Source organism: Ambystoma mexicanum, chromosome 6p, assembly GCF_040938575.1.
Source record: "Ambystoma mexicanum isolate Mex_15411 chromosome 6p, UKY_AmexF1_1, whole genome shotgun sequence".
NCBI lineage: Eukaryota > Metazoa > Chordata > Amphibia > Caudata > Ambystomatidae > Ambystoma > Ambystoma mexicanum.
This window is the reverse complement of record NC_090935.1, coordinates 1,280,741,929-1,280,764,252: the sequence shown is the minus strand read 5'-3', so window position 1 is coordinate 1,280,764,252 and position 22,324 is coordinate 1,280,741,929. Positions and strand designations below refer to the sequence as shown.

Sequence of the window (22,324 nt, the reverse complement as noted above, 5' to 3'; positions counted from 1 at the left end):
GTCTCTCCTGTTGCCCCCCGCTCATGCCCCGTGTCTCTCCTTTTGGCCCCCACCCCTGCTCATGCCCTGTGTCTGTCTCCTGTACCCCCCAACCCCTGCTAATGCCCCGTGTCTGTCTCCTGTTCCCCCACCCGCTCATGTCCTGTGTCTCTCTCCTGTTGCCCCCCACCCCCTGCGCATGCCCCGTGTCTGTCTCCTGTACCCCCGCTCACCCCCCGCTCATGCCCCGTGTCTCTCTCCTGTTGCCCCCCACCCCCTGCTCATGCACCATGTCTGTCTCCTGTACCCCACCACCCCCCGCTCATGCCCCGTGTCTCTCTCCTGTTGCCCCCCACTCCTCCTCTCATGCCCCGTGTCTGTCTTCTGTTCCCCCCACCCCCCGCTCATGCCCCATGTCTGTCTCCTGTTCCCCCCGCTCATGCCCCGTGTCTGTCTCCTGTTGCCCCACCAATGCCCCGTGTCTGTCTCCTGTACACCCCACTCCGCGCTCATGCCCCGTGTCTCTCTCCTGTTGCCCCCCAGCCCCCTGCTCATGCCCCGTGTCTGTCTCCTGTTGCCCCCCACCCCGCCGCTCATGCCCCGTGTCTGTCTCCTGTTCTCCCACCCCCGCTCATGCCCCGTATCTGTCTCCTGTTACCCCCATCCCCTCATGCCCCGTGTCTGTCTCCTGTTCTCCCCATCCCCCGCTCATGCGCCTTGTCTCTCTCCTATTGGCCCCACCCCCCACTCATTCCCCGTGTCTCCCTCGTGTTCCCCCCACCCCCCGCTCATGCCCCGTGTTTCCCTCGTGTTACCCCCCAGCCCCCGCTCATACCCCGTGTCTCCCTCGTGTTCCCCCCACCCCCCGCTCATGCCCCTTGTCTCTCTCCTTTCCCCCCACCCCGCTCATGTCCCGTGTGTGCCCTGTACCCCCCCGCTCCTGCCCCGTGTCTCCCTCGTGTTCCTCCCCACCCCCCGCTCATACCCCGTTTCTCCCTCATGTTCCTCCCCACCCGCTTCTCATGCCCCGTGTCTCTCTCGTGTTCCCCCCACCACTGCTCATGCCCTGTGTTTCCTTCCTTTTCCCCCCACCCCCTGCTCATGCCCCATTTGTACTCTGTTCCCTCTCACTCCCTGCTCATGCTCATGTGTCTCCCCTGTTCCCCCCCACCCCCCGCTCATGTCCTGTTGTGTTCTTTATACACCCCACCTTCCCTTTCCATGGTGGCCATCTTGGTAAAAGATTTTCCTTCCTAGACCGGGACGCCGCAGGCGTCCCGGTCTAGGAAGGAAAATCTTTATGTTTTTTTTACCACCTGGCGTTCCCACTTTGAGGACATACGATGTTAGTGGTCTTCATCTATTGAAAAGGATGTTATGGTGACGTTGCACTAATAAAAACCTTTAAAATTTAGTAAAAAAAAAAATGTTACAGGGACGTTATGGTTAAGTTGCGCTACTAAAAACCTATGAAATTCAGTGAAAAAACGTTGTCAAAGGGACGTTATGGTTCCAAGTAAAACCAAAAAACCCTTGAAATTCGCCAGTTATGGTAAGCTAAGCAACCATAACTCGCGCCACCACCGTGCACTGCTAAGACTAACACCCAGGACATCAAAGATGACATCACAAATGTCATTGATGACATCACTGATGACATCACATGTCTGGCTCACTCTTTTTTCTTTTGCTGACATATCTAGGCCACTAGGTTTTCTTCAGTAACAGTCAGAAACTAAAAATGTTATTTTATTTGTAGATGTATCCTTCAAGTAGGTTCTTACAGTAATTCCCTTAGAGTCCAGTCACATCATATGAAACATATACATACGGGAAGACACAAGCTTGAAAGACAGTAATCCTTTTTGTGCATAAAGATAATCAATAGACTTATGAGCACTTTCTGATAGTTCTGTTGTTTTTTTTTTATGGCTGTACTTTCCCTGTGGGTCCAATCACATCAAGTGATACATATACGTAGGGTAAATAGCAGCTTTGAAACAGAGAAATCATTTATTTGCATGAAAATAATCAGTTAAGTTATGAATTGTTTCTGCTACTATTTGTGCTTTTTTGCTAACTTCACTTTCCCTGTATATACCCATATTGGTATGTGTTCTTGTGTCTTTGGTTTTGTCTATAGTAATGCAATTATGTAATACATGTGTTTTATTAGCTACGTATTACATATTTCACAGTACACAAAAATCTATTAAGAAAACAATTATCATTTCATTATTCAACATGTTAACATTACGAATATTATACCTTCATCTTATACGCTGCACACAATGTTATGTTTCTGTATGAGTACCTTAGCATACTAGATAGAACACCATAATAGAATGCTATTTATATCAATGCATCGTTCAATGCACTAATTAGGGTATGATATTTATTGCAATGATCCTTGACACTTGTTTCGCAACATTATAATAAGAATCCCTTGTACACTCCCTTGTACACATATTTAATGAAAATACATACATATGTGATGTCATCAGTGATGTCATCAATGACATTTGTGATGTCATCCTTGATGTCCTGGGTGTTAGTCTTAGCAGTGCACGGTGGAGGCGCGAGTTTTGGTTGCTTAGCTTACCATAACTGGCGAATTTCAAGGGTTTTTCGGTTTTACTTGGAACCATAACGTCCCTTTGACAAAGTTTTTTCACTGAATTTCATAGGTTTTTAGTAGCATAACTTAACCATAACGTCCCTTTAACAAAGTTTTTTCATTGAATATATATATATATATATATATATATATATATCAGTGAAAAAACGTTATTAAAGGGACGTTATGGTTAAGTTGGCTACTAAAAACCTATGAAATTCAGTAAAAAAACTTTGTTAAAGGGACGTTATGGTTAAGTTGCACTACTAAAAGCCTACGAAATTCAGTGAAAAAAACTTTGTTAAAGGGACGTTATGGTTAAAAGTAAAACTGAAAAACCCTTGAAATTCGGCAGTTATGGTAAGATAAGCAACCATAACTCGTGCCGCCACCATGCACTGCTAACACTAACACCCAGGACATCAAAGATGACATCACAAATGTCATTGATGACATCACTGATGACATCACATGTGCATTTACCTTTCATGAACAGTCTGTACAAGGGATTCTTAGTGCAATGTTAATAAAAAAAGTGTCAAAGATTATTGGAATAAATATCAAGTGCTAATCAGTGCATTAAGCTATGCATTGATATAAATAGCATTCTATTATTAACTTCAATCCAGTATATTAAGTTACTCATGTAGAAACATAGGCATTGTGTGCAGCATACATGATGGAGGTGCAATATTCATAAGCTTGCCATGTTCAATATTGAAATGATAACTGTTTTCATATTAGAGTTTTGCGTACAGTGAAACTTGTGATAAGTAGGTAATAAAACCCACTTACTACATAATTGCATTATTGTACACAGATCACAAAGAGACAACACCACATACAAATATGAATATATACAAGGGCATTGAAGTAGGAAAAAGAAACAGCAATAGTAGCAGAAAGTGTTCATAACCTAACTGATTACCTATGGAGAGAAATGATTGCTCTGTTTCAAAGCTGTTACTTACCCTATCTATATATATCACATGATGTGTCTGGACCATAAGGAAAATAGTGTGAGTACAACATATAAAAATATGAGCATATACAGGGAAAGTACAGTAATAAAAAACATCAAAAGTATCAGAAAGTGCTGATAAATCTACTGATAATTTTAATGCACAAAAAGGATTGCTGTCTTTCAAGGTTGTGACTTCTCCTATGTATATGTTTCATATGATATGACTGGACCATAAGGGAATTATTCTAAGAACATACTTGAAAGATAAGTCTACGAATATAGTAATTTACAATTTTTAGTTCCTGACTGTTACTGAAGAAAATCATGTAGCCTAGATATGTCAGGAAAGGAAAAAAAGGGAGAGCCAGCCACGTGATGTCATCAGTGATGTCATCAATGACATTTGTGATGTCATCTTTGATGTCCTGGGTGTTAGTGTTAGCAGTGCACGGTGGCGGCGCGAGTTATGGTTGCTTATTTTACCATAACTGCCGAATTTCAGGGGTTTTTCGGTTTTACTTTGAACCATAACGTCCCTTTAACAAAGTTTTTTTTTACTGTTTTCCATAGGTTTTTAGTAGCGCAACTTAACCATAACATCCCTTTAACAAAGTTTTTTCACTGAATTTCATAGGTTTTTAGTAGCACAACTTAACCATAATATCCCTGACTTCATATACATGTAACATAGAATATACTAACCCCCTCGTAGTGATTTTCATGTCCGCGGACTGCCACCATGTCCGCGGACATATCGAAAATCTGAGCGTGGTGAATGTAAATTTAAATAGTGTGCCCCATTTCCCCTTTGAAGTTGGCTCTGAAAAGAGCCGTTTTTTTTTTTTTTACAGATGCTTGACAGACACCTGTTATTTTGTATTTTTTTCTTGTTTTTTTTCTTACTTTACTCCTAAAATCTTCACATAACCTTCTCCAAAGCAACCCTCACATTCCAAAATAGAAAGGCATTTCCCGTAAAAGATAAAGAAATACCATCTTATTTAAAATTAACAGCATTACTGGCATCAATATTCTCATTGTTACAGAAGAACATACCAGCTCTAAGCATGAAGGCACACATGCCTCGGTTGATGACACACCTAGCAATGTTTTGCTGAGGAAAAAAAAGTTAACTATTGTCCCATATTGCCCTAGGTAGTAATCCAGAAAAAATTACTTTCGCATTTGGAAGGATCTTCATTACGGCTTGAACCAAGCGTTCCAAATCAGCCAACAAAGTAGGGGCACTGACGTTGCCCAAATGGAAAGCACCATAGTGCAAAACTACCACATGCGGACTGTTCATCGTGGCCATATCCTCACAAACTTGTACAATTCCCTGTACATTGCAATCAGGCACAGTGCTCCACACGACCTCCACTCCTTTGACATCAAATTTCTTTGCAACGTGCCTGCATTCAGCGTACTGCTGTAAACCATGAACAAACATATCTCCGAGCACCAACACCCTGACTTTCTCCACTTCTGCCATCTTCACCACACTCAGTCTCTTTCAACACAAATCCACAACCTCGACATCTGATTGGCTGATCCGTACAGTCTTCTTTCCATGTTGGATTTCCTGGAAAAACCCGGATGTAGCACGCCCTGTCCACGAACAGCCGCGGTGACCGCGGACGGCGTCCACTTTACTCTCTGTGCCATTCCCTCATAGCATACAGCTAAGCAATCACACAATACGAATAACGTCCTCAGAACACCCCCATTTTGTGAATTTTCAAACATTTCAGGACAATTATCATTTTATTATTCAACATATTAACATTACAAATATTATACTTTCATCTTGTACTCTGCACACAATGCTAACTTTCTCTATTAGTAGCTCAGTATACTAGATAGAATCCCATAATACAGTGCTATTTATATGATGCATTGTTCAAAGCACTAATAACGGTATGATATTTATTGCAATATCCTTGACACTTTTTTCGGAACATTATAATAAAAATCCCTATTACACAAATTCCATGAAAAGTACATACACATGTGATGTTATCAGTGATTTCATCAATACCATTTGCGATGTCATCTTTGATATCCTGGGTGTTAGTCTTAGCAGTGCACGGTGGTGGCGCCAGTTATTTTTCAGAGCTTACCATAACTTGCTATTTTCAGGGGTCTTTCGGATGTACTTAAGAACCATATCGTCCTTTAAACAAACTTTTTTTAATATCACGCAAACAATATACAAACATGGCGTGCAAAAACCAACTTCTACAGATGGCTTTACACAGAATGTTGCAAAGTAAGAATTTCTGCTCGTTCACAGTGAAGGTTGGTGCTTCCATTTTTTTCTTGGGCCCCGCAGAGGCTCACGAAGCGGACTATAAGGTTGTATTGTGTTTTGACCTTGACAGACAGAGATTGTGATGAAAGACTTCTCTTGAAGTAGTGTTGCTAAAACGTAAGAGAAGATAAGAATGACATTTCTGAAACAAAACCACTTTTATATATTATATCACTATGCGAAAGATCGTTGGCACACACGGAGTCGTACTTTGGGACTGCACCACTCGTAGACAATGGAAATTGCAATTGTACTGTAAGTAACCCTTTAGATTATTTTATACCAAATATAATTACAATAGCGTAGCATTAAAGACCGCTCAAGTTGAACTTGTTAGTTGAAAGTGGCATAATGTTTTCTACCGCACACTATCACCGCCGAATTGATCCGCTATCGTTTAGAGGGCTCTGAAAAAGGCAGACGACACAGGGTGGGTTAATATAAATAATTTAACCGGTCTATAGGCGGTCAAGCGCTCTACTCGCTGTGACACTTCACTGTAGCCTGTCAAGTGGCACAGCGAGTACAATGCTCGCTTTGACATCCGTGCACAACTTGCTAACGCAAGTTCGAATCCCGGCAAGGTCAAACTCAGCCTTTCATCCTTCCGTGGTCGATAAATGAGCACCACACACTGTGGTTAATAATAAGCACCGCTTAGATCCCTCACGGTTCTTAGCGCTATATGAATGGGAAAATATTATTATTTTATTACTAACATACTCCGTTGCACTATCTTCGATAGCAAACAGTTTCACGCCCTAATAAATAAAATTATGATTTTTGATGAAGATCGGCTGGTGAGACTAATTTATGTTTTTTAAAACAGGTATGTGGCCCCATTTTGCCTATGTCACGATTTACAGACTCCAGCGGATAGGGTCTTCAACTGCCAGGTGCAGGTCCAAATATGCAACTTCATGACCCTCACCATTTTATGGGACAATCGCCAAGGACCAATATGCCCTTACGCAGTACTAGTGGCTACAAACAACATACCAACCAATACTCCCCCACCCTCCCCAAACACTCTTACACACCAACACAGGGCACTTAATACAATTTTTTATCCACGTTTCACCGCGCTGTATGCGGTCGACGGTGAATACAAGATGGCGGGCGCCACAGAAAATCTGACGCACTCCACGCCCCTCGCCGTCCAATCAGCGAACACGTCACATGTCCGCAGACATGACGCAAGGCCATGGGCCAATCGGGGTGCTGTCCGCGGAGCGAACAGGGAAGTCCGTCCGCGAAGCGAACACAGATATCACTAATTTTTTTGCCTTACATTTTGGTCATTTTTTAAAAAAACTACTGGACGGATTTACACCAAATTTTCAAAAGCACGCTTTTGGGACCAGGCCGCCACTCCTGCCGCAAATTTGGTGTAAATCTGTCCAGCGGTTCGGGCTGTAGCCGTGCACAAAGTTTTTTCCCATTCAGTCTATGGGGAAAAAAAAGTTTTGGGACCCCCCCCCTATAACTTTTCCCCCCCTGGATGAATCCTCACCAAACTTTGCAAAGAAATTCAGAGTGGGCCATATACTTTGTTTTTGCAAAGTTTGGTGAGGATTCGTCCAGGGGGAGCGAAGTTATAAGCCACCCAAAAAGTGCTCTTCCTATGGAAACACCAACTTAACCATAACTACATGGCCGCTACCGCGGCCATGTAATATATATATATATATATATATATATATATATATATATAAACATTATTTAACGTGCATTTATCATGAAAATATCACCAACACGTGTTTCAACCTCTTAATCACTGGTCTTCATCAGGACATTAGATCGTCTTCACTATAAAGATTCACAATGGTTCTTGAAATGCTTATTTCAAATCACCTCAAGATACTGCTTCTACCTTGCATCATTCCAGTAATATTCATAATTGAGAACATTCAAGTTGCCTTTCACATTGGGTCCCAATTCTTGATGCCTAGAGGCTCTGCGCCTAACCTCAAACCGATTTTCCAAAGTCCCAATTTGTTAAACAGAATACTCTTCCTGAAGGTCCAATCCCAAGAACTCTAAACTCCTATAATGGCTTCCAATAGTCTGCAAACAACGTACATTGCAGAACAGAGTGGTTTGGAGGCTCTAAATTATGATTATTACTGGAATGATGCATGGTAGAAGCAGTAGCTATGAGGCGATTTGAAATAAGCATCTCAAGAACCTTTGCAAATCTTTATAGGGAACTCTTTGGAGGTTTTTGTATAATACATCAATTGGTTATTCTTTGTGGCAAATAGCCATCACAGGCTCTGGAAATCTGATACTTCTCCCCACACTCAGGATGACAAATGCAGCAAGCAGTGAGATAAAGCCAGTCGAGTTATGTAGGCCTGTATGTATATTTGTATGTATCTATCCGGCAAAGAATACAATACAGCAGACGTTCTCAAGGATAGAGAATTGTATAATGTGATGCTCATATCGTAATCCGCAACATTTTTAAAGTGGTTCCTTTTAGCATTGGGCTATTGCAGTAATGAATGGAGAGGAACCTTTGACTAAGCGTGTGCATCACGCGGAAAGATGCACTGAGGCACAGCACTACTCTAGTTCAATTACAGGGCTTTGCGGACAAATAGGAGTGTAAGACATTGCACAGCATTAGAGTGTGCTGTGTAAAACGGTTGATTCATCACAAATCTCTCCATGTATCCATCCAAATGAAAACAAAGACAACCTGCATTAGGTGGGCGATTTTCTTTGTTGGGCTTGTGCTTGGAGTGAAAATGAAATGATTTATTTTCAGCGACATCAAGGGTTCTGAAAGGAATGTTCCATTCCTAGCAAAACCATGACAAATGCCCTCCAGCAGCAAGGTCAGTTTGAGTTGTGCATAAAACAAGTGCAGATACCATAAGTCACACATGTTTACTGTTTTGTTTGTTCTGCTTTATTTATTTTCATGGTTTGTAATTTGCCACATAAGGGACGAATTGCTTCCATCAATGGTTGTTCTGAAGGGTAAAAATGATACAAGAGCTGTTCGTGGTGTAGACCAAAGACCCAGGGCCCTGTCAATCCTGAAGTCAGTCATGTTTCCACTTGATACAAAGAAAATGTAGCTTCCAGGCTAGACCAAAGTGCGCCCATTCTTTGCCACGTTGGAACGGCAGACATTGCAAGGTCAGGCAGCTGGATATTTGGATTTCTCTAATATCCACTGGGAACATGAATGGTGGTGTTTTGTGTTACTGCAATGGAGAAGTTACATCAGATAAAAGAGGTTCCCAACATTTTAAAGAATAATCTTTTAAGGCAAAGTACATTCTGACCCAGTCATTCCTACTCAAATATGAAAAGGTAATATTAAGTAACAATGACTGGTAGTCTAAGGTGGATGCCTGAATAGAACACTTGTTTAAGCTCCTGATTACTAAAGCCACTCTGCAGCCTTGAGAGGTGACCAACCTCTTTTGGTTTAGGTCGACATCCAGATTAAAATGCATCTATTGCAGCCTTTTTATTTAATTGCTGATACCACAATTTTACAAGCATATAGACAAACAAGTGGTGTCATTAACAATGTATACACATACATTTTAATTTCTACAATCACATGAAGTACCAACCTCTGCCACGTATCTCAATCAATATCAATTTATGTCAATGAAATGTTTCATACAACACTGTTTTTTCCTAAGTGCAACCAAGCCAGCTGAATATTGACAGGCTCAATATTGGGTAGGGCACAATTCAGCCCTATGCTCTGGTTGCCCTAGGAAAGTTGAGCTGACACTCTGCAGTGTGCATCACCAGAGACCACTTGAAGAATTTGCTGCAATCAATGGAGACTGCCCCTGCCTATAGATGGCATACGATGAAGAAGCTGTCTCTGTCACCCTGATGCCGGGAGATGGGTGTGTAGGATTTGACAGGGATTTGCTTTTAAGTGCTTGGAGAGATGAAGTAAACGCACAGTGAGGCCTAGAAAATCATGACCACATTACTATACTGATCTTAGGTGCTCACTGTACTTGTTCAGAGGCTCACCCTGGCTCCCTCGATTTAAGATCAACCCCGAAGCAAAACCAATCCTACACCACTGCAAACCAAGGCTTGGAACTAATCCTGTTGGGTAAATAGCCTGTGTGTCTGAGTTAGCTTGAATCCACCCTTGTCTCCTTCGGCTCCTCCTCAAACACAAAGTCAACACTAGATTGAACTCACAATCCACATCACACTGAACATCCTTACTGAGGTAGTGATTGGCCAAGAATTAACCCCTTGCAAACACCATAACGGAATACTCCATGTTCTTTCTTAGCTCCACACACCTCCCTCAGCCTATGAAAATAGCCAATACCCCGGGTCTGGCAGGCACTTCTGTGCAATCAAATCGTGTACCTCCAGAATTCTGTTTGTCAGTTCTATTTTAATGCTGGCACATGTGTGGTTTATGCTGTACTGCACATCAATTTTGAACTAAATTTTGCTTTTCTTCATTATATTTTTGCAGATCTCTGGCCTGAGACAACAACCGCAGGATGTCCCCTGGAGTTCGGTAAGTAGACTCTTTGCATTAATGCCGAGTTTAGGGTCATCTCTTATAGGGGACATAGGGTGGTCTGGACACAGATGCCTGAGCCTTTTCCTTTGATGTGCATCCACTCTTCCTCTAATTAAGGCAGCAAGGCGCTGATTAGTCAAATGAGGTACTCATTATTTACTGACTTTGGGTGTTTGATTTACTCTGGGAGACATGTTAGGGTGATCTGTGAAAGGAGAAACTTTGCATAGGGTCGATCAACAAAGCAAACAGTAAATCAGATCTCATTTTAATGTGTTTTGAAGATATTGTCAAGCTCTGGAGAAATTATGGCTCATTATTGACAGCTGTTAAACATTGCAATTACCCTGTCACACTAAACCCTTCATTGACCTCGAAGGCAATTGGGAAGCTACAGCTCTGCAGCACTGTGGCGGCAGGCGTTCTGCCATATCTGGCCACTAGGGAGCCCATGTCCTACGCTCACTACATTTTCTCCATCCAGAGGCCTATTGGGAAGCCTTTCTTTTTAAGCATGGTGTAGGAACAATGTTTCTTCTCTGAAAAAGCTTGTGAAGGACACTTCATGGGCTTCACTGCGTTAGACCGGATGTGCGACAGACAGTGCATGCAGTCTGTGCCAGGTTCACACCGGGTTCAGCAACCCATTACACAATAAGGATGTTTTCCCTTTGCAGCTGCTGTGCACAGTATGGTAGAGGGCATTTTTGAATGTGTATGCCCACTCTAACATTGACACCACAGGCATAACTAGTCTCTCTTTTCAAAGGGGGTGGGGTGCCAGAGAGACCTTCCCTGTGGTTCCCATCCAAATTGTACTCACGGGGACTGATTGTTTGTCTGTGTGCTTTGCAAATGCAAAGAGTTTTGAACAGACATAAGGATCTGCATCAATTGCAAGAGGCATTGCCCCCTGCAAATCAGGGGGCAATTAATTCTCAGTTCACGCCTTTGTGGCCCATTCTCTACTTACAATATCTTCCTCGGGTAGGAGAATAACACTATGTACTGTTTGAGCAGGGTATGCACGTACTGTTTTTTGGCCACTGGCCACAATTGAGCAGCCGGTATCTGTAAACGACAAGTTGGTTGAGATGCCTCAGGTTCTTCTGTGCCATCATATGCTTTTCCTTTACCAGTACTGCTCCTGGGGCAAGCTCTGCCCACTGTGTTAACATTTTGCATGGAATCCCTTCCAAACATTAAAGTCAAAATGATATGTTCCCCTTGGCAAACCCAAGGTGTGAATAGCAATCAAACCCGAGCAGGGGGCGAACATGGCCTGCAACAGGCCGCATATGGGGCCTGCCTAGGCTCGGGCTAGTGGGTCTTTACAGGCCATGTATGCCCCCCTGCTAGGGCGTGATTGCTACAATTTACTTTGAATGCATTAGGATGGACTACTAAAATCGAGTTAACTTACTGATGATCTATTAAATCATCTATGCTATATTTTAATTAAAAGGTGAGAATGCCACTGAATCACATACTAATGTGCAAACACTTTCACTTAGAGTAACATGCTCAGGTAGTTCTCGATGAGGGGTTTCACTTCCGGAAACCATTGTGCAGCTCTTCTCCAGAACAAAGTTGTCTGAATGATAGGTGCATTCCAATGGGGTCGGATAGAGCATCCTCAGCACTATGCTCGCAGGCTGCCCACACAGCTGATCAATGACGTCCACTCTCCCCTCCCCACCAGTGTTTAGAGTGTTTGTTGCATTGTTCCTGAAACCCATGGCCACTGTCTTGCTGTGCCACCACCCTATTAAATGGCAGCTGGCATTCTCTTATTGTTGATAAAGCCTTTCCTTATGGTGCTGGTATTACCCTGAAACACTGGTTCCATGTGTTAATATCCCTGCAAAAATATCACCATACAAGAATATTGCTATATTTTTGTGGCAATATTAAGCCATAGAACCTGCAGGGGACACGCCCACAACCCACATCCTTTTTTTCATGGCGCAGGGCACACCCTCGTATCTCCCGATCCCATTAACCCCATCAATTATCCCCACTAATAATATCGCCTATGGCCTTACCCCACAACCATATATATGGCGATATTATCGGTGGCGATAATATTACTTGATACCGAAACACTGCTGCTGTGACAGAATCCATCCAAACAGTGCAATAGCAATGATAATAGTGATGTCCACGTACATCTTTCTTAGGTATGGGTGATTGGGTTCTGGGCTTCCATACAAAAAGCAAAGGATGAGCAACCAGGAAACTCTTTAAGCTTTCGCCCTTTCTGTCTTCCATAACGGGGTCAGAGGAAGATGGGCGACCCCCACTTCTATGTGAGAAAAGAGGTGCAGCAATCCTTTTGAGAGAACATAATGTTGGTAGGCCCTCCCAGGGAGCCACTGCAGGTGCAAAGGACCACAATCAGAAGCAAGTAGCATGCGCTTGGGTTTTCAACATGTTTGTGAATAGTGTCATAGAAGCCTGTTATGATGATAGAATCTCTACGAGTCAGGTCAAAACAACAGAAACACGTGGGGATGTTTTCAGTGATGTTCTGCAATGGCAGGGTGCGACCTGAATCTGTGATCTGTAAGTGGCTCAGGCAAGAAGTGTTTTTCTCTTCGAGTTCCTGGTTGTTCTTTGTACCCTACCCCTGGTAGTTCTGCTCTTGACATTTATAAATGCAGCACTACACGTGTATGCATGAACCTTAAAAACCATGATTCGATAGGTTACTGAGGTTCTCAATAGGACATGCTGCAATGGGAGATGTCTCTTTATACAGCGGAGGGCACTACTGATTGACATGTCTGCTCATATAACAAGCTGAGGATGTCTGTGGCCATCAGTTGAAAGCACGCACTTTCTTCATTATAGGCAGCAGCACTGTCTGCAGGCCAATTGAGGCCATCCGAGAGGCAGCACTGCGCAGTAGCGCTACTATCGTTCAACTGACACAGTCGGCTCTAGAAGCAATGGAAGCAGGGGACACGCAGATTTTACAGGAGGAGAGATGGTGATTTGGCAGAGTCGGTGCAGTTGGACAGCCAGGGCGGGCGTACACCCCTTATGATGCAATAGCTATAGGCACAGATCATTCTTAGAGTCCACGGTGGGGATAATAGAATCCGTACAGTATTGGTATGGATAGACAGGTGGTCAGGCCTACAGGGAACTCTGGAGATTTCCTGGTGGGCCGCTGCATCATGGGCCTTTCTTTTCCAATGTGTTTTTATCAGGAAGGGGTTGGAGTTGGTGAAAATGTGTAATATGCGGCCATTTTGAAGATTTTTTTCCAGGGCCTCTTTTGGTTCCCAGTCCACCGCTGGCCATCATGCATTCCCAGTCGAGCAGTGACGATACCTGCCGCTGCGTGCAGATGGAGAGACGATGCAGCATAGTACTTTCTCTGTCGCGCCCTTGCGGGTCTCCTGACCCGCCAGGAAGGGTGGCAAAACACTATAACCTCGCCCACCATTCGCAAAGCTCCATTAAACCAAAACATTGACAATTGTGCCCTTAAAGGAAGTGTAAATAAGACAAAAAACACGTTCGAATCTGCTAGATCTTCTATACTGGGTGCAGCTGGTTTTCCAGGAAATGTCGAGCTGCGAAATGCAGTACAAACCGTTCACCCATTTGGATCCCCTCGTGCACCCCATCGATCTTTCAATAAGGACACGCATTGTGCAGAAATGCATGGGCCTAGCAGTCCTACTTTAGTCAAGAATTTAGCTCGAGTAAGCGCTCATCAGACAGGAATCATATTGACCAATCTCAATGAAGCATTTCGCTCTACTGAGGGGATCTTTCGAAAATAGATAAGAAAATAATGTCGAAGCCAAAAATACCGAAAGTCAAGTGCCACATTTTACCACATATATATGTGGGGGGGTCGCTTAAGTAAATATAAAAGATAAAGAGGTATTGGGTGGGTTGTGGGGGTGAGGGGGCGGTCATCTCCCGCCCATAAATCTATGGTAAAAAGGGATGCAAAATAAATTCGGTATTTTCGGCTTCAACATTATTTTTTCGCAGTATTCACATAGATCCCCATTGAAAAGGAAAGTATTCATGATAATTATGTTTCCCCCCACTTTTTAAGTCAAAAGAGACCACCAGTTGGGTTTACATCCATTTAATACTTGGGGTGGGGGTGCCTAATTCAAGCAGCATGTGAGCAGAAAATTGCCAAAGCCAGAGGTCACATATAATTGAAAGCTCGCAGTTCTGCAACTCATGCCTCACCAGCTTTAAAATAGACGACCCCAGGGGTGTCCTTATAGAGGCTTTGAAGCCACTACCTCAGCTGAATATTTTAAATTACCCTCGGACAGCCCAGTCGTTTGATGAATACGGGCATTGGGCTATTTCCTGACCCCACTGCTGGGAGTGCAGCCTGGGCCCTGGACTCCCTTCCGCGGCCGCTTTGCTAATTTCCACGTTTCTGCTGTGCATAGAAATGCGATCAATCAAGGTAATTGCCATCTCTCCTGCTGCTGCATGGATCTGTCATGTTGCTGAGGAACGTTCACCAAAGCTGCCTTTCTGTACTTTGTAAAAATATATAAAAAGCGACACCCACTCGCTCACTTATCCTCGGCTCTAAGGTCAGCGTGCAAGTAGGCATTTCGATGTTGATGGCGATTGGGTTGGAGGGGGTTAATCAGGCCTGCACGTGTACAATTTGAATCGGCCAGGCTAGACATTATTTGTGAATGTTTTATGTATGTATGCTTTACTGGTTAGGTGATTTTTTTTTTTTTTAGAACAAATGAAGCTGCAGTGTTGCCGTTTACTGAGATGTCAACTTCTCATATGTCAGTCTTGTTTTGTTTAATCTTTGCATTTTGGGAATTGTAGTGCTAAACGTATGGTCGTAAGAGCAAAACTACAAGTCCCAGAATCCAAATGAGTACAATGCATGCGAGTATGCACTTATCTGCCATGGATCAAGGTGATAGATGCAAGCCCATATGACTAGTGCTTACCTCGATGCTACCTGTTAGACCTCTGGAGCCTGAGAGTTTGAGTCTGCAATGGCGGAATACAAACCTTTCACTGACAGCACACATACTTCAATGAGATTTCGTACAGCACACCAAAGATATCGTCATGCTTGTATACAGAAGGAGTCTGAACATGTTGCCCCTGATGCTTGCAGGCTTCCAGTGCATTACAAGTGCAAATAATAATAATAATGTATGCAATTTTGGCGTTAACAAAGGTACGCTGATTTTACAATAGGCATTTAAAGGGCCTGTCAAGGCATGGTACCTCTAACACTGGCAATGTGTCAGCCTGGACTGATTATTTTGGGATTTGTCAATTGACGCTTTGAAGGTTTGTGATTTTGTTCCAGCAAATTGATTAATAGTGTGGTGCATCATTAATTTTTACCATGATTTTTTATTTTTTATTTTTCAAATTGTGACTGAGTGGTCCAGAGGGGAGGTTCTCTCCATTAATATCAAATTTGATGTGCAAATGCAAATGGGTGTGGATGCAGAACTGGCAAGGGACACACCTACACACACACACAGCATGGCAAGGCACAAACCTACACGCACCAAGGTCATGCTGATTCACAATGAACCCCAGGTCGCAATTCATGATGTGTGCCCCAATCTGACACTAGATGTGGGGCACATGCAAATGTGAAGGGGCAAATACAACGAAACATGTAGGTGTGCATACATGTTTGGGATTTATAAAGCACAAGCCAAGCATGGATGAGACAGAGCGTGAAACATAAGAGATGCGCCTAGGGGATGAGGAGTACGTTGCAGGGATTGCGGAGGAGCTCAGATTGGTAGGAGGAGCAGGTGATGGCGTAGCTCTGTAAGGAGAGAAGTGGGGGGAAGCAGAGTGATCCCCAGTCCATAAGATGCTGTTTCAGAAGGAGATCTGAGTCAATCAAGAGGTGTAGGATGTAAGGGGCCATACATGTATCTTCTATGTTTGTCCTTCTCGTTTTAACTTCCTATGTGAAAGTCCAATGCCAAGAACTTGCTCCTGAGGGTTTGCTCTGTTTTTTTTTGTGTGGATCGGGATACACGTGTGCATGCCATTTGTCGTTGAAACAAATTAATTACAGGTCACATGAGCTTCTTTATGAATTACCATGCACACTCTTTTTTTTGTGCAGACATGTGCAAACTATTTCTACCACGATTTGAATGGGCAGTCATGGTGTCTGGTCAAAGGATCGCAAAAAAGGGTTGAATGGTCAAAGGATCGACTCCAAAGGACTGAAAACCAAAGGATCACATTTTCTTTTAATTATATATATTTTTTGGGGTTTTCGTATAGGTAAAAAAATGGCTTTTAGCAGAAAAAACAGGGGTTGGGTGGGACCCCCCAAAAAAAACAAAAAAAATGTTAAAAAAAATAAAAATCAAAATTCGATCCTTTGGTTTTCGGTCCTTTGGTGTCGACCCTTTGACCATTCGATCCTTTTACTGTTGATCATCTGACCCATAACCGGCAGTCATTTCTTTGTGACTCGGTCCACTTTACACCATCACATTCAGATTTAATTTTCAGATAGTTTTGAAGGATTACCACATGGGGAAATGACCATCACCACACGTGGTAATCATGTGAACGTCCCCCTCATCAGCACTGATAATGTATTGACTGGTGCATCTCTCCATGAATATTTGCATTGTTCACCTCCTCTCACCCCACCTGTTTACTCACTATCTTTTTTCTCACTGTGACCCAGCTCACTGTCTTGCTCGAGCCTATCATAGTGTCTATCCTCATGAACGTATCCCCTCCTCTCTCATCCATCTTCTATTACTTCCTTTTCTTACCCCCCTTATTAAATCTTCCCTCTGTTCAGCAATCTTTCCCTCTAACTTTAAGATGGCTGTCATTTTACCTCAATAATCCCTCTCTTGGTCCATATTGCCTGCCAACTTCCCCTCCGTCCATTTCTCTATAAGATACATGAACGCCTTGTATACACCTACATTTCATACTGTCTTTATAGCAATTCCCTACTACCTCCTTCACAATCATGCTTCCACCCTCTCAACTCCACAAAAACTGCCTTGCTTAGTGCCTCAGACTCACTATTTTCCGCTCATCACCATCACCATGAACGTTCCTCTATTCTTATCTTCTCGATCTAGTGTCTCCTTTTGACACTGCTGATCACCCCACACTTATCTCCACACTTTCTTCTCTTGATTAATCTGGTTCTGTCTTATAGTGGTTCTGCTCCAATCTTGACAGCTGCTCTGTCTGAATTTCCAGGGCTGGCACACATTCTTTACTTTCCCTCTCCTCTGCAGTGTTCCCCAAGGCTCAGCCCCTAGCTCCCCTGTTTTTCTCTCTCTATACCTCCCCTCCATTTACTTTAATCTCTTCATTGTGGCTGTCTTCAAATAGTTATGCCGATGGCTGCCAGATCTTTGTTTTGTTCTCCTCTTTCTCTGAATCTCCTTACACCACTATTTTGTTCTGTCTTACTGCAGTCAAATCCTTGATGCATGACCATTTGCTACACTTGAACTCTGCAAAAAGTGTGATTATGTTATTCCAGTCCACCTCTGTCACTCCACACCTCCTGCTTCATCCACACATCTAATGTCCCCCTTTCTCTACAACTGTTTGTAACTATGGTCTTATCTTTGACACATCTTTGACACATCTATTTCCTTTGCTCCTCATATTTCATCATTTTTCCACTCTTGCTAGTATCTGTAGATTTCAACTCTACAACATAGGTAAAGCACTGCCATACCTCACCTTTCATTCTACAAAACCTCTCATTTTCACTATTATATTCCTATGCCTTGACTACTGTTATTTTCTTTGTATTGGTTAACCTGTCTTCCAGCTTGCCCCGCTGCGGCCTATCTTTGACTCTGCTATCTGCACCCTTTTCTCAATCTCAACCCGCACATCTATTTCCACACCTCTTCATTCTCCCTCTTGGCTATCTTTTGAGAGTACGCAAGGCCTACGCATGGCCTGCCCCCCCCCACATATTTCCTCTCATTCTATACACCACTCCACTCTCTTTGATCTGAATCCCAGTTCCTTCTCTCTGTCTCTACAACTCAGTATACCCAATCTTGCTTCCGCCCCTTCTCTCTCCTTGCCTGAAAGCCCTGGAACTCATTCCATCCCAATATAATTTTCTTTCCATAGCTTTTGTTTTCTGCTCAAACAATGTTCGCTGTGCTCTGATTATTAGTTTCTCATGATCAAGTTCATGGATGTTGTCCTGCTTTAACTGTGTGTACAGCACCTTGGCAACCACACTTTATAAATCAAATCAAATACAAATGAAATATGGATACAATTGTTCTATCAAACGCAACTGATACTCGTTTACATTACTTCATAGTAATGTAAACTAAGGTGTGTTTTTGTTTCTAAAAAGTCATAAGAAAGGGGGCTCCAATTCTATACTAATAGTTCTAATTAAGCAATAGGCTCGAGCAGGGGGGCATTACCACTTCAGGTAATGCCCCAGGTCCAAAGTTACAGGACTAAGCCAAAAATGTCAAAAGAATGGCCACGGGGAAGTGAAAACAAAGTCTGTTTTCCCTTTCCATGGCGGCCATTGAAAATAAGTGTGAAAAAGTAAACAAACAAAATGGCCACCATGGAAAGGGAGAAGGGACTATAAATAGTCCCTTCTCCCTTTCGTAGTCTCTTCTCCCTTTCCTTAGTTGCTATTCAAAAAATAGGGAAAAATGTAAATGAAAAAATGGGTTGCCATGGAATGTAGAGAATGGGCTACGTGTGTAGTCCCTTCTTCCTTTCCATGATGGGCTGTCGCAGATTGGGAGTGGATGCGCTGGTGACAGAAGGGTTCCCAGCGCGTTCGCTCCTGAAATGGACAGAAAAGAAGGTAAGTGGGGCTGGGAGGGCGGGAAGGGAATTCTGTGGATTGGGGGGGGCAGCATGTCTTTCCATGGCACGTGGCAGCTCGTAGTGGGAGATTACCGCTCATAACTCCCCTGTTCCGAGCCTCCTCATTGGCTGAGTGACTGCCACTCCCCTCTCACCCCCCCGGCGGGGACAGAAGGAGAAGGAACGCGGACAACAGCGTGGAAGAGCACTGAAAGTGAGGGATTTCTGGCTGGGTAACGCCCGCACTGCAGCCAATGGCGTGTGTGTGTTTAGAAAACACATGACCACTCGCCAGGTACTAATGTAGTTTTGTACATGTTCCAGAATAATCGTTTTTTTTCAAAAAACGGTGCAAGCACATCGCTCTTAATATATGCTCTATCCAATTTTTTATTGGCAAGTACATTCTAATAGAGCTGACAATTTAAGTTTGAGCAGACCAGGAGATCGGAGAATAGATCACAAATACTGCATGAAAATTCCTTGAGTCATGGCTGTAAAGTATCCAAGTACATGTTTTTGTGTGGATATATTATTGTATTATTGATACTGGTTTTGCAAACTAGAATGCCACCACAAGAGGGAAAAGCAGGTTGTTTACCTAGCAACACACAGAGGGTCTGATTTACATAGTGTTTTTCGAAGGGATTTCGCATTGAAAAACGTGTTGGTAAATCAAGCCAATAATGCTGTAGGTTGTCCACCTAAAGGCATTTAAGAAAGTGAATATTTGAATGTGTGTTACCCAGTTCAGGTTGGGTGTCCCTTAGAACAAATGATGGAGTAAATAACGCAGTACTGGTGTAACATGTGCAACTGCCAGATAAGAAAGGCAGAAAGAGTATTCATCTCAAGACCATATTTCCTAATGAAGAGCTGTGGAGCTATTCCTACTTTCGTTCGAGAGTTGGATGCCTATAAATCTTTTCTGTCACGCACACAATCCCTAATTCAGGAGTCTGCAATCTGTGGATATCCAGATGTTTTTGACTATGACCCCCATGTTCTCTTAACATTCATTTTACTGGCTTCAGCTTTTGGGATTTGTTATCCAATCCATCTGGAGAGTCAAAGGTTGCAGACCCCTGCTCTACCTAATAACTAGTCATTCACATTGTGCTGTTATCCTCTTCAGTAATACGAGCCAGGTAGTATTAAGGCGCAAACCTCATATTTAGGAGGTTAAGTTGTTATTAAGGGAGAGTGGGACGCCCATTGGGTCAGCACAGTAAGGGATTGTCAGCTATGATATGAATCTAAACGCTTTACTGATGGCAAGTATGCTTATGTGGCTGGTTCTTCTAATGAAGCGTATTTGAAATTAATGCATCGGTGGGGTGCGATCAGAGGCTTTGCTGGGGGGGTAGGTCAGGGGGCTGTAGCCCCGGGTCTTTTGGTTGTAGCCCCGGATAGCTACTCAGAGGCTGCAACCAATGGCCTAGCTAGCCCTGAGTCCTGACAGTTTGACATTGGTGTAGCCCTGGATCTTTTCCTGACAAAGCAACACCCAAGGGTGTGATATGGTAAAACACCAGCCTTTGCATAATTATTGTCCATGAATTTGATTTGCACATGTGAGGTGTCCCTGACATGCTCAATAAGTGTAAAATGCATCTAATGTTGCGTTAAGAATGATTACAGTTAGAAAAAAAATAATAAAAGTTCTGTGTGCTGCAAAGCAACATCAATGGTTATAGCCATACTGGAGAGCAGAACATAGAGTTAAGAATGGTTCAAATGAGAACAAAAACACATTTAAAATGGCATGTGAGATACACTGCTGCCTCAAACTTTTAAACCATGTTGCCATTTCGGCATACAAGCAGCTTAACTGTCTGTTCTCTTCTTGACGATTTAGAACTTCATGCTTTGTCCAATATGTGTCTTGCATAATTTATTATGCATACTTCTGCTGTGGAAAATGAACTGAAAAATAAGGAACCAGCTAATGATAGGGAAATTGCTGGTATTCCTTCAATGGTAATTGTATGGGTGAGTGGATTGATCTGCAGAATTATCCAATGTTCTCTTAATTCCAACAGCTTTTGGAGGCTTCCCCACAGGCACCGGCTGCGGTCACTTGGATCTCAGAGTGCTGGTTGCAGATTAGGGAGGCAGAAATAGCGGCAATGCTCTTGAGGATGTTGGTGTTGGTGATTGTTCAAACATGTTCCTGTTTATTAGTGAAAGGATTCCACCTTTCAATACGGTGAAAGGCTGTTCGGCGATGAATGACACAGCTCTAACCTGAAGCCTGTGTGGCAACCCAATAAAATAAATAAATAAATAATACAAATAAACCAGTTAATTTACGTCCTGGTGATCTGGAAGCTAAGACATTTCCTTTTGTGGATGGTGTAGTAGGTATGCGAGTTTATCTGCATTACCAACCCCCTCCATTCAAATTGGGGAGTGATTGACAGTGTGCAATACTCATCCACTGTCAGCAGATACAAGATACAAAACCATTATATTAAAAAAAGACAGTCACAATAAAAAGAACATTCATACCAGTCACTAAATTAACCACGCAAGTGAAGGGGACTTGGCCATCCACATTTTTCACGGGTTCTGCCACCAAAGATATGTAGAATATCCTAGAGGCACCCACTTTAATTTCAAGCCCCACACTGACGGGTCTTATTTTTCAATGTTTTTTTAACAAATGATTTTGTGCTGAAACAAACACACCTTCCTCAAAACATGCACTCAGCAGCAGCATTTCCATATGTGCTTATCCACACATTTCATTATGCAAGCCACTGCAGCAAATTTACCAAGTGAATAAGCTTCCACATACCAGAAACAATCAGCTAGAACCTCACACAGAAAATCTGATTGACAACTTCAAATCCAGATAAGCGGAAAACTTTACAAACAAGTAAAGCGAGGAACACTCAGGGAATAGGTCTAACTAAACCCTCACAGCCTTCTTGAAAACGTCAATGGCTACTTATATGGTCTCACACAAGTGCGTTACTGTAAAGGTTCTCTACCATTCTGCATGCCTCAACAGGTTCAACATTTTTTGCAAAAGCAAAAACTCCATATCAGCCACGGTGGTGGATA

General features: G+C 42.9%; 1 protein-coding gene across 16 annotated transcripts in view; it reads left to right on the top strand.

The window, feature by feature from the left end:
* The window catches only part of PTPRD (protein tyrosine phosphatase receptor type D), a 4,803,934-nt gene that overhangs the window by 1,823,332 nt on the left and 2,958,278 nt on the right, over positions 1-22,324 (top strand). For all 16 annotated transcript variants that reach the window (XM_069625937.1, XM_069625939.1, XM_069625938.1 and 13 more), the window contains one exon: positions 10,355-10,399. The gene's annotated coding sequence lies outside the window, so the exon portion shown is untranslated. The remainder of the gene's footprint in view (positions 1-10,354; positions 10,400-22,324) is intronic.